This window comes from Malania oleifera, chromosome 2 (genome assembly GCF_029873635.1).
Source record: "Malania oleifera isolate guangnan ecotype guangnan chromosome 2, ASM2987363v1, whole genome shotgun sequence".
NCBI lineage: Eukaryota > Viridiplantae > Streptophyta > Magnoliopsida > Santalales > Ximeniaceae > Malania > Malania oleifera.
Window position 1 is genome coordinate 24,249,395 of NC_080418.1, and position 21,894 is coordinate 24,271,288.

A 21,894-nucleotide genomic window follows, 5' to 3' on the forward strand; every position below is an offset into this window, starting at 1 on the left:
TCCAACCAGACTCTTAAAATATGTGGGGTCAATATCTCCTTACTTACTCTTTCTCAACTCCAATCCCATTTCAAATGGAGTTGTCACAGGGTTGCAGTTGTCTATCCCTAAATTCTTCAGTATTTCATTTGCATAATGGCTTTGGGAGATGAAGATTCCTTTCTCGCTTTGTTCGACTTATATGCCAAGGAAATAATCCATCTGGCCAATATCTGTCATTTTGAATTCTTTGACCATGCTCCTTTTGAAAATGACAAACATCTTTAGATTGTTACCGGTGAAGATTAGACATCAACATATAGGCAGGAAATCAACATGCTTTTGTCTATCTCCATCTTCATGTATAACGCATGCTCGTAGGGACACTTCTCAAATCCATTCTTCTGGAAATAGTCATCAATCCTCATATTCCACGCACGAGGTGCCTGCTTCAAGCCATAAAGTGCTTTCTCAGCTTCTACACTCTATCTTATTTGCCTTTTGTCATATATCCAAGTGGATGATCGATATAGATCCCTTCTTCCAAAATATCATTCAGAAATGCTAATTTCACGTCCAGCCGGCAAATATTCCATCCATTTTATACAGAGAGTGAAATTAGTAATCTAATAGTCTTAAGCCTAGCAACTGGGGCAAAGATTTCTCCATAATCAATCCCTTTTTTCTGTTTGTAACCCTTGGCAACAAGTCTTGCTTTGTATCTCTGGACTTCTCTTTGAGCGTTCTTCTCGGTCTTGTAGACCCATTTCACACCAATAGTCATGCGGCCCTTCGGGAGGGTTGTCAGCTCCTAAGTCTTGTTCTTCTCGACTGATTGAATCTTCTCATCCGTCGCTTTTCTCCATTTTTCTTATTCGTTAGCATCCTCAAAGCTAATTGAGTCTCCAGTCAAAAACAGACAGTATAGAGTAACATACTCTTCTATAGTGTTGACTTTTTGAGTCTGATCCCTATTTTGATGTCGACAAAGGAAAAGTATCTCATGTGTGCATTTAGTATTTTTGAACAGGTTCATGATTTAGCACACACATGAGGTAAAGGACATGGAAGCTTGGAGGAACATAAAGATCATATTATCCAAGGTATTCCATGACTATTGAAAAGCAAAAGATGAAGACGTTTATTTTAATTTGTATATGCATTTAATTTTTATATCTTGGTCTGTAATAATGCATGCATCTGCATGATATGTCTTGTATGCTCAGATAGGCCTTAGATTGACTATAGGGAACCAAATGACCATAGGGTACCCTTCGGTCGACCTTTGGTCAACCAACGCCGGATTTTTAGGGTTATTTCTCAAAGGCTTTAGACTCACCTTAGGACCCATATTTCTGCATGAAAAAGTCCCCTTTTATCTTAGACTTAAGTATCATGTGAATAGGGACATTGCATAAGAGGAAAAGGATCGAAATGCCCAAAATTGGCATGTTTGGTCGACTGAACCCTAGTATTCAGGGCCCTTCTGATCGATCGAACCTCCCTGGGGTCAACACTTTGACCCTTCGGTCGACCTACCAGAAATGTAAAGCAACGCTCTGGTCGATCGAACCAGCACGTGGGAAACCCCAATGCCTTGGTCGACTAAACGTCCAAATTCAAAATGACTTGGTCAACCGAAGTAGATGAAGTTCGGTCAACTAAACTAAGTCCGGTCGTCCGAACCTTGGAGGATTCAAAATCGCCTTTGGATGATCGACCGAACTTGTAGTTCAAAAATCCCCTGGTCGACCGAACTTGGCAACCCGGTCGACCGAACCATGAAAATGGCCAACCGAACCTCTCGGGTTCCTAATTTTTTTTGGGCTTAAATGTAATTAACTTTTAATTTAATAATTTGAAAAATACCCAGCATGTCCCCAACGGTCATAGTTTTCACAAAATTTAAAAATACCCCCTCGTAACTCTAGATTAGAAATTTTGATTAACTTTAAAAACCTCTCAAATTATTTCTTAATCAAAGTTCCCCCAAAGTATTTTTCATTGCAAAAAAACCTACCTTGGGGCAAAATTTTTTATACTCTCTTTCTATCTTCATTTTATTTACAAATCTTTTGGAAGAGAGAATTTTATTTTTTGGGCATTCATTTTATTCAAAGCATAATACTCTCACTCATCCTTTAATATTTGAAAAACATTTTTGAGAGTATTGCTTAAATTTCGCCAGATTATTTTCATGATAAATATTTTTTAGGAGAAATTATTTATTGCACAAATATTTTCTTGAACTTAAACTTCATATTTTCCAAATACTTTTATTTGCAAAAATATTTATTAGAGAACATAATAATCATTTTTATATCCACATTTTATTTGTGCAAATTATTTAGATAAGCACCCTTTACTCTACTGAGCATATATTTCATATCATACTAGAGTATTTATTTTATGAGCTTAATGTGTACATCCATGCTTGTATTTTTAGAAACACTATTATGCACAAAAATGATTTTAGTGTATCGGTTGGGTTCAACCCAGAATTGAATTGGGGAGTCTCAGCCCTGTAAGAGAGACCGATTAGGTTCAAACCGAAAATTGAACTGACGTTTTCCTCGCTCCGTAAGGAAAGGATGTAAACGACTTCAACTCTACCCGTTTAAGTGAGTAGGGTTAGTGTAATCCTTGGGGGGTATGCCCAAGGCGGGGACGTAAGCTGGTTTGGCCGAACCTCGATAACAAATATCGTGTGTCACTCTCTCTCTCTCTCTCTCTCTCTCTCTCTCCCTTACATTTAAATACTGCACTTTAATTTCCATATGTGTATGCTTGCTTGTTCACTGCTATAATTATTTGCATGCACACATTTAATTTAAATGAGACATGTTGCACATGTGTATGTCTACGATGATAGATTAATAATTTTACATACATGTTTGCATTATGAATGGGATATGAACTATGGTGAATCGGTGTAAATGTTTAAATTAGTTTAAATGTTTTAAAACTTAATTCACCTCCCCTCTTGGGATCAAACCAAAGTCAACAATTAGTATCAGAGTCCGGTTGTAATAAGCTTAACCGTTATTTGCATAAAGATTGCAACGACTTATATTTCAGTGTATCTCTATTTTGAGGGTCAAGTATTTGCAAATCCTCCCCTGGTTTTATTGTGTAAATTTTACGGTTTGAAATTTGAAAATAATTTTGTAAAATCAATTGATTGGAGGATTTGGAAAATATTTGTCAAAATTATCATATTCCATTGAAAATGATTTTAAAATGTATAGTTTTTCCCCTATCTAAAAATATTTTGAAAAAGTATGACATTGCTTTAATGCATATCATTCTAGTGTCATGCATATTTTTTTACTCTACCTTAGTTACTAATGCTCTTAAAAAGTTTATTCTTTTGAGTGCTAAGGTCCTTTGGGAAACATAAGAGGTATAAGAAATCGAGAGAGAGATGAACACCACTCCGAGCTTAAATGACTAAGAAGGAGTAAAACTCAAAGGTATATCTGTCCTCCTAGTTTATTAATTTTTCAATGATGTGATTCATACTATTTATGGTTTGTTAAATCTTTTTTATGAATCATGTATTTTTATTGTTTGCCATCTTATGAGAAGCCATATAGGAATACTTGTTATACTCATAGGATGTCTGTTTTAAATGAAAAGGGGGTTATGAACTTTAAATGCTCAAATAGTGTTTTATGCTTAAAATTCTAAATTTTGTATACACTATTATCACACTGAAGAAAACCAAGCCAATACATGAGTTTTTGTGATCACATCCAATCTATTTGCCTAATATATGTATATCACCATATTTGGATAATTTGAAGATATTGGTTATCCCCTTTAGGTGGACGAAATGTTTTAAACTGCTAAACTTTTTTAAATGCTATACATTTGCTTAAAGTTTAAAACTCTTGAATATAGCATGACTTGTCAATCACACAGATTTTAAGTTTAGGGAATTAATATTATATATATCATATAGCCTTATTCACAATGGAACTTAAAGCTCATCCCCATATTTGAAAATTTTGTTATGCTAAATACTGTTATTGAATATGAAATTCTTTGATTGCATAACTGTGGGGGAACAAAGAATTTTTTTTTAAATTTGCTGTTTGAGTTGAATGCCACTATCCTATGCTTTTTTTTTTTTTTTAAAAAACTAAAGGAGGGTAGCACCTCCAATTATTTATTGATATACCCTCACTTTTGGTGGAGGAATTTCGTATTTACAAGACAAGTATTGGGAGATTACAGATGAAAAACATTAAAGGCCTCCCAAAAACAACACCAACAACCAACCAAAATAGGACTACAAATACAAAAAAAGTTAAATAAGAAACAAATCTACGTAGACCTATCAAAGCAAAAATAAAAAAAATAAAATAAAATCTAAACCAACCAAACAAAAATCGAGAGGATGAACTAATGATGAAAGGAAGTGAGATCCAACCTACCTATCCAAAGGATACCTTTCAGAGAATATGGTAAAAGATGTTGTTCTTCGTAGATAACATTGTTTCCCATTTCTCCTTCTCTAGAGAGAAAATCAACCGCACTATTGCCTTCCCTATATTGATGGATCACCATGAAATTCACTCCTTCTAGCTCTGCCACGAGGTCCTCCCAAAAATCCCAAAGATACCACAAGGTACATCTACTTTTTCGAAACCAATAAAAAAAAAATCACGAGTCACTTCAATAATCACATTAAAATAATGAAGTCGTTTGCATAAACGAATTCCTTCTAGAATTGCTTTTAATTCCGCACTATTGTTCGTACCATTGCTAAAGTAGCTTGAAAAAACTGCTTTCACCATGCCATGGCAATCTCGAATGATTCCTCCACCTTCTGAAGTACCTGGATTGCCCCTACAGCTCCCATCACAATTAAGTTTTATCCACCCTACTGAGAGTTTAACCCACGAAATAATTTTTTCAGGCCTAGTGCAAACTTCCTGATACTGAATTTGAAACTATTTTAAAATTGAAATGTCTGATATCTTCAATTTTCGAAAAGAATTAGAGCTCTAAGCTAAAGTGCTAACGCAGTATCGAACACTTCTCCACGTCTGATCCGCACTTTGATAAACTCCTTCCATTCTCGCTTTGCATCTTCGATTCCAAAGGCACCACATAATCAAACACGGAATCAGACCGATTAAAATAACTTTAATAAATGATTTTTGAGTATAGTGAAACCAGTTTGAAATTATGTTTTTCCAGGGAATTAACCATTGGAAAGGAATCCCTAACACCACACTAGCCTGACACAAAACCTTTGAAGCCACCTCACCTAAAGAAAGAATGTGATCAGCGTTTTCCTAGATTCGCTGCATGCAGCAATCCCAAGCCAAAGCTATGAATATTCCTTTGGCTTGATTTCTATCATCTATTGCCAAGCATCTAAACCAGGTTTTCCATAAACACATTAAGATTCTTCTAGGCAATAGAGAATGCCAAAACCAGTCATTCCACTCCAAATTATCACTTCTGCTCCTCACTACCTCCCTTTCTATTTTTGTAGAGAAATTGCCGTTAGGGGCAGGCTTCCATATGAATATATCCTAACCACTTTTACCAGTTGACACATTATGCAAGATTTCCATTATTCTGTCGGCCCCAACCAATTCCATTAATAAATCAGCGTTCCAGTTGTCATTTAGCCAGCAATCCTTAATACACAACTTCTTGTTCGAAATATCCTCAATACGCACTGCTAATGGTCCTGATGTAAGTCACCTATCAAACCAAAAAGAAGAGTTCCCACATCTCACCAAAATTTTAACATTATCCATAACTTCTGGAATAGTGGCTATCACTGATTTTCAGAACCGAGAGTCATTTGGTCTCCACTATCCTGTGCTTGTTAAATGTTTGTATTATTTAATGGATAGTTTATATTTTATTTGATATATTGATTGAACTACCTGATTGCATGCTTAGTCTAGAATGCCTCTTGAGTGACAGATGCAGTTGATGAGAATTGCACGCTGGTAGTGGATATAGGTTCTCGCATGTTTAAGCTAAATTATAAATTGATTGCGTGAATCTATCAGGTTTTAGGTACATGAAAAAATGGGAAATGTTAATTTTACAGATGAAATGCTGCCAAAATTTTGGTAGAATTTTTCCCATAAATAAAAGCATGTATTAGGATAGATAGTTTAATGCATGCCCAAACATGTTTGAAAGGATAAGTGAATCATAATGAAATTGTTATTCTCACTCTTTGTTGAAAATGCATGCAAAATAACTAAATAGATTAGTACATGTAAAATCCTAAATGTCATATATAAATTGAAAAGTGAAATTAGGATAGCTTCCCAAGAAAGGAGGGGGGGGGGGTGAATTGGTATTTTTTAAAATTATGTTTAATTTTGATCCTTAATTATCAATCAATGACAACAATTAAATATGAAAACAATTCAATCCACAATCAATCAAAAAACTTAATCACCTTGTAATAAATTGCTGAATTTGTATAAGCTCTGTGTTTGTTCCAAAAAAAAAAAAAAAAGATCACAAGTCTTCCTTATGTTTAGCTTTTAAACAAACTTTTAGATTAATAAGTTTCGTTTAATCAACCAACGTAGTCCCTTTCAGTTTCCGCAATTAATGCTGATCAAACCAAAAACAAATTATCCTCCGGTCTACTTAACAATTAAACACTCAGAATTAATCAATTAAAAGCATACACGCAGATTATAAGTATTTGCAAAAAAAATAAAAAATAAAAATAAAGAGTAAGGAAGAGAAAGAGAAAGACACAAGATTTTATGAGGTTCGTCTTATACCCAGCCTACGTCCTCGCCTTTAGCAAACCACCAAAGGATTCACTAGTTTAGTTTCGTTGACAGGTGGAACAATACCGATTACAAAACACTCCTTCTGTTAGGCTAGAGCCCGCCTCTCCAAACAATATTCCCTTGTTTGGTCCAACGATTCTACAGCCCTGAATCGTCTATGAATAAGAATCAAGATAAAGAGATTTTGTGTACAAGAAAACACTCTCACAACAGAGTAGGTTAGTACAACAATTAGTACAATAATACTTCAAAGTAATTCAAGTATAAAAGATTTGAAACTCAATACTTAGTTTGAATCACCAAATAACTTTCAAAAGATGAAAGATTCTGACTTTGAAAGCTTTGCTTCGAAGTATGAATCAATAGCAAATCAGTAGTTTGAACACAAGAGAGTTTGAGAGCCTTTGAGAACTTTGAATGCTTTAAGATTGCTTGGTGTCTCAAACATTTGAAGATTGGAGCTATTTATAGATGTTTAGAAGCAATTCCTTACCCCCAAAGTTTCTTTAAAATAGTTTCCAAGTATTTTAAAATAATTATGTCCAAAAACCTTGCTTAAAAAATCTTTTCGTTAAGAGTTTTTAAACCAACGTTCGAGTGGCAGTCGCCTGTCACAGAACAAACTCTCAACACAGAATACTGGCAGTCGCCTGCCAGAACCAAGGCAGTCGCCTGTCATGTTCATGCAGGCGTCTGACAGGTTTAGGCAGTCGCCTGTCTTGCTACTGACTTTTTGAAAGAACCCTTTACTTAATTTGGCAGTCGCTTGGCCCTTCATTATTTCAAAATATTTTCTTTTTCAAAAACCCTTTCTTTTCATTGACTTACAAAAATATTCTTTAGAGTATATATAAAAAATATATTTCTGAATTTCTAAGAGCTTCAAACCAATTTACATCTGAAATTAACTTGAAGTACTTACATTTAGAACATCTAAAAAAAAATGATCCTTTGTTCTTCAAACTTGTTATTCCATCATATTTATGCTTTCAATCTTTTCTTTGAGCTTTCACTAGTATATCTTTAATTCTCATGCTCTTTAAGATCTCTTTGTAATCCATAGGCTTCCTTATGCTTTTGAGCTTCGTCTCTTCCTTTAAGCTTTGTCTTTTCTCCTGAAAAACTTTCATTTAACCATATTAAACACATCATTGATTTGTTATCATCAAAATAAGAATTGTAAGCCTTATTAGGCCAACAAAAATCATGTACACTTTTTTTTTTTTTTGTGTTTTAGGATAAACTAGTTTATGGACACCGTTTGGTCCAATTCTTTGAGTTATGCACTTTCACGTAGGACTCAAATGGTAATGTATCATCCTTTTAATTGAACATACCATAGTTTGATGATGGTGCATAAACTTGGACAATTGCATGACTTGGGGGGAGTTTTTCATTTTACGTACTCTCATCGTGTTTTGAGGTGTGTCATCCTCTTTGATCCCCTATTGCATTACCTTTGGAGCATAGCCTTGATTGACTATTGTGTATTAAAACGAAATGCAATATGTTATGCTAGTATGTGCTAAATGCTTATATTTGCTACATGCGGAAATCCTTGAAAGGATGAACATATGAGGAATGCTCTTAAATGACTATCATCCTGAACTTAATGCAAGTATGTATGCATGCAAATATAAAAGGGAAGTTTAAGCCCCACTTTTAAGAAAAATGAATTTAATGCCTATAATCTTCTGCATGCTATGTAATATTTAGAAGGATAAACATGTGGAGTGTGCTCAAATGAAATTCATCCTTAGATGTAAATGCACTTATGTGTGCCTGAGATTACACCGAGGAGTTTAAGCCTCATCCTTGCGAAGAGGATTCAATTCACCTGCCTCATGGACTCACGTTATTATTGTTTCTACCTTTTGAGTCTGAAGCTTTTCAATATCCTGTCTTTATTGAATCATCTTTGATTTGAATTGTTCATGGTATGCACAAACACTGCACAAAACTTAATATTTGCATTTTCTGGTGCATGTGTTATCCATAATATCCAAGCACAATCTCAAATTGATAGGGAGAACATCTAAAATTAATTGTTTATTTTGTTATGCTCACCAAACTTTTGGCTTAGATGTGTGTTTGTTCATTGTGGCATGTGCTTCACTATAATGTTTTTATTGAATATTATAAATGAAAAATATTTTGTCTGCCACAGTTCTTTGCCTTACCATATGATCTCTATTTTTAAATTCATTTAATATCTTTGGATTTATATGATTGCATTTTTTTGGTACTTTGTGATTGTGCGTAAATGATAAACTAGAAAAATAATGCTTGGTTGTCTCTTGGATTAAAGTTTCTTTTTCAGCAAGCATTGCCCCTAGTTTTTATTGAAAATTTTAAAGGGATATATTTTTATACACACACACACACACACACACACACACACACGCACATTTATAAAAGTAAGAATTGAACTTATATAGAATATTTCTATATCTTGCTTATGTGCTTTATGCTTCATGACTTGTGCTATCTTGTTTTAAAATTATTTGTCATGAAATTTCTTTTAAAGGTGTTGCATAACTGGTTCATTGATTGTTTATGAAATGCATATGAATTAGTTAGACCACTTTTATGCTCAAACCTACATTTGCTATCTTATGATATGTTTAAATTTCCATGGTTTGTGGATAATCCTGGTCTGATCTTATTTGTTATGTGCTTTTTATATCTCTTATTGACCAGTTATATTGTTGTGTGTTTTATTGTCATATTTTTTTCAAGAAAATGTAAGAATAATTTTCTATGCCCAAATCTTATGCCAAAAAGAGAGAGATTCTTTAAAAGCAAAATAAAGATTATTTTTAAAAAAGGGGGAGTTCTCTTTGCTAAGTCCTTTTTGAAATGATCAAATGTCTTTTACTTAGCTTAGCCCTTTTTGATAATGCCAAAAAGGGGATAATGTTTTTGAGCAAATTGATAATGACCGAAAGGGAAAATTGTCTAAGCATGTGCTTTAATGCTAAAATTAAATGCATGATCATTTGTATTGTCTTCTGTCTTAATATGCTTGAACTTTACTGTGTATATTTTCAATTATGCATATTCTTAGGGGGAGTCTTTTCAAGTTGTACCCATTTTGCTTTAGTGCGTTTGTCATCATCAAAAAGGGGAGATTGTTGACTTTTTGAGTCCGATCCCTGTTTTGATGCTGACAAAGCACAAGTATCTTATGTGTGCATTTAGTGTTTTTGAACAGGTTCATGATTCAACACACACATGAGGTAAAGGACATAGAAACATGGAGGAACATAAAGATCATATTATCCAAGGTATTCCATGAATACTGAAGAGCAAAAGACGAAGACGTTCATTTTAATTTGTATATGCATTTAATTTTTATATCTTGGTCTATAATAATGCACGCATATGCATAATATGTCTTGTATGCTCAGATAGGCCTTAGATTGACCATAGGGAACCAAATGACTATAGGGCACCCTTCGGTCGACCTTTGGTCAACCGATGCCGAATTTTTAGGGTTATTTCTTAAAGGCCTTAGACTGACCTTAGGACTCATATTTCTGCATGAAAAAGTCCCATATTGTCTTAGACTTAAGTATCATGTGAATAGGGGCATTGCATAAGAGGAAAAAGACCGAAATGCCCAAAATTGGCATGTTTGGTTGATCGAACCCTAGTACTCAGGGCCTTTTGGTCGACCAAACCTCCTTGGGGTCAACAATTTGACCCTTCGGTCGACCTACCAGAATTGTAAAACAACACTCTGGTCGACCGAACCAGCACGTGGGAAACCCCAACGCCCTGGTCGATCGAACCTCCAAGTTCAAAATGACTTGATCTTCCGAAGTAGATGAAGTTCGGTCAACCAAACTAAGTTCGGTCAATCGAACCTTGGACGGTTTAGAATCTCCTTTGGACGGTCGACTGAACCTGTAATTCAAAAATCCCTTAGTCGACCGAACTTGGCAATCTGGTCGATCGAAGCATGAAAATGGTCGACTGAACCTCTCGGGTTCCAAATTTTTTTAGGGCTTAAATGTAATTAACTTTTAATTAAATAATTTGAAAAATACCCAGCGTGTCCCCAACGGTCATAATTTTCACAAACTCTAAAAATACCCCCTCATAACTCCAAATTAGCAACTTTGATTAACTTTAAAAACCTCTTAAATTATTTCCTAATCAAAGTTCCCCCAAAGTATTTCTCATTGCAAAAAAACCTTCCTTGGGGCAAAATTTTTTATACTCTCTTTCTCTCTTCACTTTATTTACAAGTCTTTTGGAAGAGAACATTTTATTTTTTGGGCATTCATTTTTATTCAAAGCATAATACTCACTCATCTTTTAATCTTTGAAAAACATTTTGGAGAGTATTGCTTAAATTTCTCTCGATTATTTTCATGATAAATATTTTTCAGGAGAAATTATTTATTGCACAAATATTTTCTTGAACTTAAACTCCAAATTCTCCAAATATTTTTATTTGCAAAAATCTTTGTTGGAGAACATAATAATCATTTTTATATCCACGTATTTTATTTGTGCAAATTATTTAGATAAACACCCTTTACTCTACTGAGCATATATTTCAAATCATACTAGAGTGTTTGTTTTATGAGCTTAATGTGTATATCCATGCTTGTATTTTCAGAAGCACTATTATGTACAAAAATTATTTTAGTGTATCGGTTGGGTTCAGCTCGGAATTGAATTGGGGAGTCTCAGCACCGTGAGTGAGACCGGTTTAGTTCAGCCCAGAAATTGAACTAGGGAGTCTGAGCCCCGTAAGTGAGACCGGTTCGGTTCAACCTAGAAATTGAACTGAGGCTTTGCTCGCCCCATAAGGAGAAAAAAGTAAATAGCTTTTGCTCTACTCATTTAAGTGAGCAGGGTTAGTGTAATCCTTGGGAGGTATGCCCAAGGCAGGGACGTAGGCTGGTTTGGCCGAACCTTGATAACAAATATAGTCTCTCTCTCTCTCTCTCTCACACACACACACACACACACACACACACATTTAATTACTATACTTTAATTTCCATGTGTATGCTTGCTTGCTCATTGCTATAATTATTTGCATGCACACATTTAATTTAAATGAGATATGTTACACACGTGTATGTCTGTGCTGATAGCTTAATCATTTTACATACACGTTTGCATTATGAATGGGATATGAACTGTGGTGAATCAGTATAAATGTTTAAATTAGCCGAAATGTTTTAAAACCTAATTCACCCCCGCTTTTGGGATCACACCAAAGTCAACATATAGGTTCTGTATTTTCATACACATCAGTTAAGGTAAGGGCTCCTCTAGTCCTCGTATATGAGATTTCACGCTCAATTGGTGATGGAGCTCCATTCCTCTGTGGTGAATGGAAATCATGTGGAGGTGTCTGCTGTTCGAGAACTTGTGACTCGATAGCCACTTCTTTTGTCTGTGTGGGTTCTTCTCCTTTAAAGATCAATTCTGCATCTTTGGAAGATTTAGCCTGGTCCCACTTCCAGAATTCATTTTCTTCAAAAATGACATCTTAGCTGAAAATGACTTTCTGGTTGATGGAATTGTAAAGTCGATATCCCATGGTGTTGTCGCCGTATCTAACAAGGATACACTTCTCTCCTTTGTCTTCCAACTTTGTCATTCTTGCCTTTAGGATCTTGGCATAGGCTATGGAGCCAAACACTCCAAGATGACTCATACTGGGCTTGTGAGTACTCCAAGTTTTATGTGGTGTCTTTGTATTAAGACTCTTCGTAAGACACCTATTGAGCAGATAGATTGCATATATGATGAGTCCCTATAATGCATGATTTTATACCCTAATTTACCTTTGTTTATCCTTACTTTATTATATATTTGCCTATTATTATTATTGTTCGGAGTTATGCAAGGTTTTTTTGTTTTTTAAAGGTAATACAGGTTAAAACCATGGAGTTAGGCATTACGAGAAGCCAAGGGAGAATTTGGAAGACCTAAAGATCAAGTCAAATACTCAACCAATTCCCAAGAGCTACAAATCATCAAAGGGAGAAAGATCTTGTTTTGCTATGTGGTGTGACTAGCTACCAATAAGGGTGACCAAGGTAATAGATGAAGACTCTAAGGTTTAGATTGAGATCGAATTACTACAAGGGTCGACCAAGTGTTTGACCATGTGACCCTCAAGGGCGACTAGGGCAAGCGGCTAAAGCTTATTGAGCCAAGAAATATCTAGAGCATTGACCAAGTGGTCAACCAAGAGATCTTGAGGGGCGACTATGTCAAGTTCCTGAGATTTCCTGAAGTTCGAGATCTTGGCAAGTCTCGACCATCAACTCAGCTAGCAAAACCCTGTTGTGTGACTTAGTCGAAGGTGGTGAAGATTCAAATCCTTGATTTTCGCAAGTCTCGACCAGGGCATGATCAGGGGAAGCATGGGAATGACTTGGTTGACAGCGACAATCTTCTGCGTGAGATTTGTTGCAAACTTTTCTAAAGTGAAAATCAAACCTTATAAACCGTACAACCTATAAATATTCGCTATAACATGAGCTTTGGGTTCCTCTTTTGCCGATTCTGGGTTAGTGACAGACCTAGAACACCATTGAGAACCACCGTAGAGTAGATTTACTTGCTTTCCTTTACATTCCTGTTGTGGTTCTCTTTTGTATTTTTTATCATTAGTGACAGACGAATCTTTTTGCAATAAGAAACCATTTTTCCTGTTTTCCTTTACATGATTTCACTTTACATGCTTTGAATTACTGATTTAATGTTGGAGAAGTCTTGCATGAAAGGATAAGCACTACTATAGTCTCTACCAGATAGAAGTAGTTGGCTACGGAACTGCGGAGGTGTTCGTGTGATCGTTGAGACAGGGTACTCTGGTTCCCGATTGTTGACTCTATAAGTTTGATCCCATTTTGATTATGAAAAAACTAATGTTTCTCACCTATGCATTGACTTTCTTGAACAGGTTTATCTTTGCATGCATTGATGGTAGGAACTCAAGTAAGTCATACGGACTATGAAGATCAAGTTTCATTTATGGCAATTGAAGAATCAAAAGAATGAAGACCTATTTGCTATTGTATTTGCATTCATTTTTTGGTTTGTGATAATTTATATGGTCTGTAATAATGCATCTGCATGCATGATAGGGTTTAATGCTCAACATGATCGTAGATTGACCATAGAGAACCAAATGACCGTAGGAAAAGGTCGATTGACACCAAAATTTTAGGGTTAGCTCAAAGACCTTAGAGAGACCCTAGGTCCTTGCACAAACACTTAGGAAAATCCCCACTATTAGCTATGCAATTAGGGGTAACTTATGATTTAAAATATGACTTAGGCCTTAATTGTGTAAGGGGTTCGGCTGCCCGAACGCCTCGATCGACGAAACAGGTGAAAAGTAAAAATGTTGACTGTGGCTCGGGCAATCAAACTTATTTGAACTAAATGTCTACGGTCGACTGAACCCGATCCTTGACTTTTCCTAGCGTTCTTGGGGGCCCGAACTTCAAGTTCATTTTGAGCTCAGGCGACCGAATGTTGAAGTTCGGTAGACTGAACTTCTAATTAGGTGACCGAACTTCTGATCAGGTGACCGAACTTCGGACAGATTGGAAATCGCCGTAGACTCGGCCTCTCGAACCATTTTTTAGGTACCTGAACTTCAAAAATTACTTTTTCTCATGTGTCTATTTAGGCGATTGAACGTATGGCTCGGTTGACTGAAAGTCTCGGGTTGACCTAATTTTTACCGAGGTTAATTAGGGTTATTTTTGATAAAATCAATTTAAACAATTTTAATAATTCCCCTGGTGTCCCCAACGATTATTTTTCTAGGCATCTCTATAAATATGAGTTCATTTGCAAGATTAAGTAGATATTAGCATTTTGATTAAGAGAAAAATCCTCTGAAATTTTCAAAGCTTATTCTTCCAAAAACAAAGCCTATACACTCACCCATTGTTATTCCTTTGCTAAATCTAGCTTGGTGAGAGTGCCTTGAGTGATTCTACATTGATTCTACTTGCTTAAACTCTCATTGGTTTAGTTGATTGATTGATTTTCTATTGAGAGTTTTAGCCAAAGTCCCCCCCCCCCCAGTTTATTTAATAACTTCATTGTGTGGGGAAAACTTTGAAGCTTGTGAGTCTTGGGGTTTGTATTGCAAGACTCCAAGGCTTGTATTTTGATTGTGCTAAAATTATTTTTGACAAGCTTGTGTTAAAAATATCTCTCGTGCTTAAAGTTTTTGAAAAACATTTTGAGATATTTGATTTGAATTGTGTTTTAACTTCCTTTGATTAATTGTTTGTTGAATATCATATCTTGAATCAAAGGTTGAACTCTTACATATACATACACTCACATATTTTGGAGAGTTTACATATTGGATCTCACCTAAGCATTAAATCCTTATCATCTGTGAGTGCATATTCATTTGGGCTATATTGTGGTACATATATGCTTGTGTTAGAAGCATTTGAATTGTACGCAAATTTCGTATTCATTGATTGTATTCCAGGCGTGGACTGAGGGGGTGTTGAACTAACCCATAAGGATCGGTAGGGCCTTCTCTGCCCGGTAAGGAGAGTGTGTAAAGGTTAAGGTTAGCCTTGGGAATTTAACCTATTTGTAACCGGTGCCGCTCCACCCATTAAGTGAGCAATAGTGGTAATCCTTGGGCTTGTGAGCTGAAGTGGGGACGTAGGCACGTTTGCCGAACCTCGATAACATATTTGGTGTCACCTTTACTTTTATTGCTTTATATTCTGCTTATTGCTTGATTTAATTTCTTTGCTAAATATATTGCATATCTAGTTGAAACGTTATTGTTTTTGGTTGAGAGATACTAGAAATGCTTTGCATGTATTGAAAATTAATAGATATATCATCTTTGCAATTTCATACGTATCTTGACTGCCCCTAGGTTGTGTAATACTGCTGGATTAGTTGAACCTAGGAAGCAATTTTAAATCTCCAATTCATCCCCCTCTTAGGATTGCACTAAAATCAACACCGACCATGCTCTGGACGGTTGGTGCACCTTTGCTACCCTATGCCCTCGAATGACCCTCTCCTGCTTGACCTGAGATTCTCGAGTTAGTACTTTTATGTATATATGATCGAGCATAGTTAGAGGCATGGCATTCAACGGCCGATTCATATCTAAGCATCGCTTTGTAGGAGTAGGGCAACTTAGATTTTATGTGCTTTCTAGTAGATGTTAGAAAACACTCATTGCAAAATACCATATTTTTCACTTTTCTTTTACATGAGGCAATAATAGACTAATTTAGAAAAGGTTTATAACTGCATGGTTTAGTCCCTGTGGATCGACACCCGACTTCCCTACTTTCTACTGAACTTAGAATTGTTAGGTAGTATAAATATTATTTTTGGTAGTTAAGGGTCCAAGCCTTTGTGAGCCTACCAACATAACTCTACTTCTGTTCAAAAACTTTTAGGCACATTCTTATCCTTTAACATGCTCCTGGCCATGTTAAGGATCGTGCGGTTCTTCCTCTTAGCTACACCTTTCAAATGGGGAGTGTGGGTCGGTATGAACTGGTTTTGAATCCCTTGTTGCCTAAGGAATTTCTGAAAATCTTCTCCCTTGTACTCTCCTCCTTGGTCTGATCGGAGTGACTTGATGCGATAGCCACTTTGCTTCTCCATGAGAGTTTTGAACTCTTTGAATTTGTCAAACACTTCTGATTTCCTTTTTAGGAAGTAGACCCAAGTCTTCCTATTGTAATCGTTAGTGAAGGTAATGAAGTATCAGTTCTTTCCATTTGAAAACGGGTTTAATGGACCACCCACATTTGTGTGTATTAGCTAGAGCGGCGTAGTAGATCTTTAGTTGACTTGCTTTCCAAACTTGTTTCTGTGTTGCTTTCTCAAAACATAACTTTCACATATCTCATTCAGACGCTGGATGTTGGGTAAGCCATTCACCATCTTCTTGCTTCCCAACTGCTTCAAGCTTTAAAAGTTGAGGTGTCCAAACCTCAGATGCCACAACCAATCTTTGTTGTTGATGATGGCGCTTAGACATCTTGGGATGTCATGATGGATTGATGGATGGCGAGAGAGAACATCTGATTTTTTACCATAGTGACTCGAGTGACAAGGTTACCTCGAGCGTTTAATATCACCATCTGCTTATTTCTAAGGCTAATTCGATAGTATTTCTCTACAAGCTGTTTGAGACTCAAGATGTTGGTCTTCATGTCTGGCACATAATAGACATTGGACATGAAAGCATGATCTCCAGCCTTCCGCTTGATCAGAACATCTCTTCTCCCTCAGTCTGGGACTTTAGAGAGATCATCAAAAGAGATATCCCTCTGAACTTTCTCATCATGTTTAATGAATAGGTTCTTTCTACCAGTTATATGGTTGCTGGCTCTAGAGTTAAGGTACCAAACACTTTGGTCTTGGGTTAAGTTGTACACCATTAACATCAACGACTTTCCAGCTACATGTTCAGTTTCAGCAAGATTAGCCTCCTCGCTAACCTTTTCTTGTTGTCGCTCCCAACACTTATTGCTATAGTGGCCAAACTTATGGCAGTTATAGCACTCAATGTTTCTTTTATCAATGTTTTGATGGCTATTGTAACCGCCACTTCTTCTTCCACGTCCTCTTCCTCATGGGACGTTGTTTTGTTGTCCACGTCCTCCTCTTGTGGAGCATTGTCTGCCTCAGCCTACTCTTCTGGATTTAGTATATCCAGATCCTCTTCCGCGAGATCCTCGACCTCACGCTCGTCCCTGGTGTGACATCCCCTCTTGCTTGTGTCTCCCATCAGTCCAAGATAGTTTTGACAGTAGGACTTGTTCCAATGACTTACAGTCACTTCTTTTGTTCACCTTCTGCTCATGAGCTTGCAAAGATCCTACGAGCTTTTCTATAGACATGGTCTCCATGTCTTTCGTTTCTTCAAGCGTGACAATTATGTAGTCAAATTTTGGATCTAAAGATCGCAAAATTTTCTCACATATCCTCATGTTTGTGTGATTCTCTCCATTTCTCCTCAACTGGTTAGAGACAACCATTACCTGAGTATAATACTCAGTGATGGACTCGGATGACTTCATTTGCAAGGATTCGAATTCACCTTGTAGAGTTTGGAGGCGAATCCTCTGCACTTTGTTGGCTCCTTTGTATGTCTAGTGGAGAGTATTCCAAACTTCTTGAGACGTCTTGGCGGAGGCAATGATTTTGAAAGTGGCCTTATTAAGGCTCTGGTAGATAATTGACTTGGCTTTGCAATCCCTTTTCCAATTGGCACAGAGGGTCGTTCGTTGAGCATCAGACATAAATGTTTCAGTTTCTTTTGATGGGGCTTCTTCGTACCCATCGAGTGCCTATTAAAGCTCTCATTTGAATGCACCAGTTGTCATAGTTGTCCTTTGTTAGCTTTGGAATAAGTGCTTATGCAGTACCGTTTGCCATCAAGTTTGATATATATATAAAGAATGTTGGGGATTGATTTTGGAAAATCTAATGCCACTAGTGTGTTAAAAAAGGTTAAAAACCTTTAGGAAGCGATTTTGGGAAGTAAAGAATCAGTCCAAATAACACTGAACCGGATAAAAAACCATTCTGGACCGATTTGGCTGGCCGGATTTTCTTAATAGTAGATTAACGATGTCAGTTAGCGTCGTTATACCATGTGGCATCTTTTGGACAAGTTGCATGTCGGTGACGATCCGTGGATCTAGATGTGTGTCGGTCTCCGGGTTAGGTTGTGCTCGCCGATCTTCGGTACAAGTTGTTGTCAGCGGATCGCGAATAAGGTTGTGGGTCTTTAGGCCGGGTTGCATCAATTGGATGAAGAAGGAAGGTGTCAGTGCATTAGGAGCGTGCCATTGCTAGCAACACTTGCGGTGGCATGTGCACCACATCTCAACGACACAATATCAACTGTTGGTGCGTGTAAGTACGTGGGAAGGCATCTGAACTTTGTTTGAGACGCAGTTTTCACCTATGGACTCAACTCGACGTGATCTACTTGATGCTATGCTCGAAAATTGATTTCAAGCAACTTCAAATCTGGGAAAAAGAATTCAAATTCCTCTCTATTTGCCTTTATTTGACAAATTTTGGCAAACCGTGGCGCTTTAATACCACTGATGGGTGGAGGGGACTCACTTAATCAGTGGTTGTGATTGAAACTCAGTGAGGAAACACTCAATTGCACACAAACACTCTTTGATTTCAATAATAATATGAAAAAAAAAATAAAAAAACTCTCAAAACACACAATTTATTCTTCTTTCACTGGTTACTCTCCCTCTTCTCCACCACATACTACACAAAAAAACTAACACCAATTAATATGAGAAAGGTAATCGTTGAGGATTGGCCGGCGTATTTGCGAAGGTGATGGCTACAAATTTTCTTCTGCGCGCGGAGGAAATGTATCCATTTCCCATACTTGCTTCTTTGACTTCTTCTTCATCCTTCTTCAAATTCTTCATCTCACTTTCTTCATCTTTTTTATTTTTTATTATTTATGTAATAATATGAGCCCCATCAAGTTTAATATCCAACACTTCAGCCATGACATCCTCAGTGAAGGAGGACAAGAGAAGGCTAAGGAGACATTGGTCTTTATTTTTCCATGTCACATGTTTGATGTTTGATGTCTGAGAATCTACAAGGTCAAAACAAGGTGGGGGGCTCAAGAGTTCCATCCACATGGCCGATTAGTTCTTGGCTTTCTAAGAGAGGAAGCAATTGACTATCCCATAAGAGATAGTTGGAAGAAGAGAGTTTGATTGTAACCATGTGGATGAGGGTGTTGAAAGGAAGAAGAGTGGAGGAGGGTTTGACCGCTATGGGTAGCGAGTCAACGATAGCAAGGGGGCAGTGGTGATGGCAACTGAGAGAGAGGGTAAGAGCGACTGCGACAACTGTTATGGGTAATGGAGGACAACATGGTGTGATGGCCTATAGAGAGCAAGTTTCGATGCGACAGACCGTGCTTGGAGGAGAATAGAAGGTGGGGATTGGCAAGTCGGCGACTATGTCGTTAGTGTGACGGCTATGCAGGGGCATTGGGGAGGGGGGGGGGGGGGAGGCCCACAATAGAGAATGAGTAATGCCGAGAATCAGAAGGCTATGGTGGCGCTGTGCGCAGAGAAGCCCAACGACACTCTTGGCTTTGCAAGAGAGAGAGAGAGAGAGAGAGAGAGAGAGAGAGAGGCTCAGTACGGTGATGGAGAAACAGGTGCTGCGGCCATAGCTTGCAGATCCTTTAGGGCTTTTGTGCGAAGAAGAGGGTTTGGGGTAGGAATAGGTGAGGTAGGGTTTACGTCGCGACGACAATGCAGTGGTGCTGGGAAGGGGAAGGGGAGGTTGCTGTAGCGACAACTGCTCAGAGGTTGCTATGAGAATGAGATTAGGGTTGTTGGAAGGGGAAGGGGAGAGTAGATAGGTGGGGTTGCTGGAGTGGAGCCAATAAGAGATTATAGTGGATTGTTTAGGCTAATATGATACCATGAGAAGGTTTGAAAATCACCACACTTGTAAAGTGGCGAGTATTTAGTATTTATATTAATTTATAGATTACATTGAATAATTATACATCAATTACCTATTAATTAAAAGATAGATAAAAGAATATATATATATATATATATATATATCCCCGATCACTGTTAACTTGGAAATTACACAAAGCATGAACCTCATCTTGAGCCACCTAATATAGTCTTAATTTGGTCCATCTTATATATATATATATATATATATATATATATATATATAGAGAGAGAGAGAGAGAGAGAGAGAGAGAGAGAGAGGATCCCGTTTGAATCGCCTGCATACATCGTACCCATCATGATAAGTCCACATCTTCCTAAACCCCAATGTCTCCTACCCCTCAGCTCTCTCCACCACTGTGAGTGATTTCTCACCGTCCCCAGTCTCCCTTTTCTATCGTTTGCATGCTTCAACACCCTCTCCATTTTGGACCACTCAATTCCTCTTCACCATCCATCCACATATATTACTTACTACATATAGAACCCCACCATTCTAATTTTTATAAATATAGTAATATATCTGCATAGTTTAATTTCTATATATTTATGTTACTTTATATTTATTAATTAATTTGGTTCTTCAATTCCACAGAAATCTTGGCCACTGCACCCACCAAATTCGCACTCACATTATTATAACTCCTTATTACTTTGAAACTCTGCTAGGTTAGCTAGCTAGTCTTGCATGGTTTACATGCAATTAGTTTATATCACACGATGCTTTAATTAATCTGCATCAGCCCTTTCTTGTTTGATTTGTATAATCGTGCCATGTTTACTGAATTATTGTACCAGAAACACCATGCATATATATATATATATATATATATATATATATATGTATATATTAAAGATCCTTCATCATCATCTATATGTTAAATTTCTAAAATTAATAACACAGCAGCTGGATTTTTAAAAATACTTTACTTTAGTACAAAAAATATGATAGACTTAATTACTTAATTTATAAATTCTATCGAAACAGCTCAGTTCTAATATGTCGTACTCTTTTAATTGACCCACTAGTTAGCTAGTTTAAAAATTAATAAAATACAAAAATAATTAACGACAAAAATATATTGTTGGTATCATAATTAACGCGCTTGGGTGCACTTAAAAAGAATAAAGTATGTATCATTATTCTAGATTATAGGTACTCCAATTTTAAATTCAGATAATTAATTCTCAATCATGAAATTAAAGCCCAAAAAAAAAAAAAAAAAAAAAAAAGAAAAATGGAGAAGGGGGTGTTTGGCTAGAGAAAAAGGGGATTGAAGGAAACCAGGAGGGGTTCCACATGGGGAACAAGGGGTATCCCAATGATGACAAGCTTGAAATGGCCCCTCCGGCCAGCATATATAATTGGGTACGTACGTTCTTTGAAAAAAGTGAAAATTCGGCCACTGATGGATGCTCCACAGGGCTAGATAATTTTAATTCACATGGATAATTCAAACATTAAGACCATGATTAAAGATAAGACATTCTTTGTTTGGGGCCTCAGATTGGTACTAGAGGCCTCCATTATCCATAAATTATGATTATGACTTAGGAAAGAACAAATTAATTAACCTAGCTACCTAACCATACAG